The sequence below is a fragment of the Myotis davidii genome, unplaced genomic scaffold, assembly GCF_000327345.1.
Source record: "Myotis davidii unplaced genomic scaffold, ASM32734v1 scaffold638, whole genome shotgun sequence".
Taxonomy (NCBI): domain Eukaryota; kingdom Metazoa; phylum Chordata; class Mammalia; order Chiroptera; family Vespertilionidae; genus Myotis; species Myotis davidii.
The window spans coordinates 82,894-85,533 of record NW_006289391.1 but is presented as its reverse complement, the minus strand read 5'-3'; the positions used below and the strand labels follow the sequence as shown (position 1 = coordinate 85,533).

The 2,640-nt window shown below is 61.0% G+C and overlaps 1 protein-coding gene across 4 annotated transcripts in view; it reads left to right on the top strand.

Annotated features, from left to right (window-relative positions):
* SMTNL2 (smoothelin-like 2) overlaps window positions 1–2,640 on the top strand; it is a 20,906-nt gene that overhangs the window by 956 nt on the left and 17,310 nt on the right. The window contains exon 1 of one of the 4 annotated variants that reach the window (XM_015562442.1): window positions 440–656. The exons of 2 other annotated variants lie outside the window; for them this stretch is intronic. The gene's annotated coding sequence lies outside the window, so the exon portion shown is untranslated. Of the gene's footprint in view, window positions 1–439; window positions 657–2,640 lie in introns of those variants that run through there. One more of the 4 variants, XM_006761475.2, reaches the window with a different exon arrangement.

The following is a 2,640-nucleotide window of genomic DNA, read 5'->3' as shown; positions in this document are numbered from 1 at the left end:
GCGAACGTCTGCTGGGCTGGGGGCTGGGGGCTGGGGGCTGTGCCTCCACCGGCCGCGAGGACTTGGTGGTGGGAGGCCGCCCCACTTTGGATTTGGAGAACGCCGAGAAGCACTCTCTCGGCCGGCCTGCGACACTTGTCTCGGGCCCCCTCCCTTCTGGAGAGCCGGGCCTCGTCTGCCCTAAGTTTTGTCTCCCTCTCTCCACTGCCCCATGACAATAAGGGCTTGGACGCCGAGGTCCGGCCCCTGACCAGGGCCCCGCCCTCACGTTGGAATGGTCAGCATCCCCGACTCCCCCACCTCCATTCACGCGCCCCCGGCATTGCCGCTTCACTGAGGCCCGACGGTTCCGGTTATTGATTAACCAGATTGAGACTTGAGCCCCGTTGTGGGGGAGGGGAGGGCGCACTGTGGTCAGGTGCAGCCAAGCAGGCGTGTTTTGGAACTCGCACTGCAGGGGGCAAATCCCTTACCGTGAAGGGATAGATGGAGAAACCAGACTGGAGCAGCGTCTAGATTCCTGAGCTCCGTGACTGGCCGGAGGCCCACACCGAGTGGGGGTGGGGCAGAGGCCGGTGTGGACCAATCACTGCCCTGAGCACGGGGCCTGGGGAGGCCGGTGAGAATGTCTCCGTGGGGTGTGCAGTGGCCCTCAGGTGAGATTTCCCCCTCTGCATAGACATGTGCTCTTGGGTTGGGTTTCCAGGGTCTGGGTGTGAGTAGTCTGCACCTGCTGCCCCTCGGTCAGTCCATCAGGCACTCAGGTCTCCTGGGGGCGGGGCTGCACCGCAGTGGGGCAGGGGTGGGGGATCAGATTAGCCTTTGCCCCTTCAACAGTACAGGCAGCCAGAACAGATGTGCTCCAAGCGATCATCCCTTCCCATGCGTGTCCCAGGAAGGCTTTGAGCTGCGGGCTCAGGGCTTGCTGCTGCTGGTGTGGATGGGGGTGCGGTGGGGGGGCTGTGCAGCATCCTCCAGAAGGCTGAAAGGACTCTCTGGCCAGAGGGGTGCCTGGTGGCTATGAGAGCGGAGGGGCACGTTGTGAAGGCCCCCTGGATGCTGGGCACGGGACCGGGGCTTTGTTTCTGGGCCATGAGAGGTCCTTACACACGTGCTGGTGAGAGTCCCTGGGTGTCCCAGTGATCCATATGAAGTGTCTGGAAATATGGACACGTTTAGTTCTGTCCTATGAGCACGATATGCTACATGTCCATGGTGTAAAGTCACCATAGTGAGCTCACGTGTGCCTAGTGAGCTGTGCCATCCGCTGTTTCTGAGGGTTCATTTTAACATGCATGTGCTACTTGTCTGCTTGTGGAAGCAGCTGCCCAAGTTTTAACAAAATTACTCCCAGAGCCGTATATGTATGAATATGTATGTGTACATGCGTACACGTACATATGTGAGAGCATTCTCTCCAGTCATCCAAGTCTTTCAGCGGGAGTTGGCCACGATCACCTGGGGTGAACGAGTCCTCTCGGTTGTGGGGATGGTCGGTGAGGGGCACTGGGCAGGGGAGGGACAGGTCCTCCTTGTATCTGGCAGCTTCCTAAGGATGGGTGGCGGGCTGGCGGGTGGCTGGAGACAGGCTAACTTAATTACGATGGTCCAGGGAGAGAGGACAGTCATGGCTGGGGCAGTGGTGGGTGGATAGAGAGCTGGGGTTGCCTTGGAGAGGGATCGAAGAGGGAGAATCAGTAAGGTAGAGAGTCTTTGGACGTTAGTAGAGAAGCAGAGGGAGGCGCTCTGCCTGGGGGACGGCTGGGTCACAGGTTCCGTTTGGGTCGTGCTGAGTGTGAGGGGCTGTGGGACACCCAGGGTGAAGCTGCCCCAGAGCAGGTAGAGGCACGGATCTGTTGCACTGAGAGTGGTCAAGGCCGCCAGTTAGGGAGATATCAGGGCAGAGCTGGTAGTTGAAGCCCTGCGGGTGGGGGGTGGGGAAGTCTTCAGTTGTGCAGAAGGAGAAGGTGGGCAGGAGCCCTGGGCAGAGGCTCCACCTCCAGCGCTGTGCCTGTACCCACTGTTTGTCACGCTGTAGCTTGGCCACAGTGAACCCCGGGGGAGAAGGGGGGAGGCACAGGGCCTCGGGGCCACACAGCGCGCTGCAGCCCTTGCATGTCCTTGTGCATGGAGCTGCCAGGGGGTCAGGAGGCGCTGGAGAACCCACCCTTAGACATGGAGAGAGGGGAGCCTTCTCCATTGTTGGGGTCAGCAGGGAAGCTGCTGCAGCTGGGGGAAGAGGATGGAGACTCGGTTTGGGAGTAGGTTGTGGACGCCAGAGAGGCCTGGGATGAGGTGGCACGGCAGGCATAGCTGAGTATGGGGTGGAAGGTAGCCAGAGTCTGCAGTGGGGTCAGGGGCTCTGCAGCCCCCTGAGCCTGGCTTCCTGGCCTGAGGCAGCGTCCCCCCACCTGACTAGGAGCACTGGTGCCCCCTTCTCTTGCAGCCCCCCTCTCAGAAGCCCCGACACAGGCTCCCACCCAGTTTCTGGCAGTGAGGAGGGCTGTGTGGAGCCACCCACAGGCTCCCACTCCTGTGCTGTGACCGATGGTGTGTTCCTGGGCACTGGGTCATGAATAGGGAATCAGGGTTCCAGGGCAAGACTGAGCAGGGTCATGGCTGGGTGCAGGGGCTGCTGCT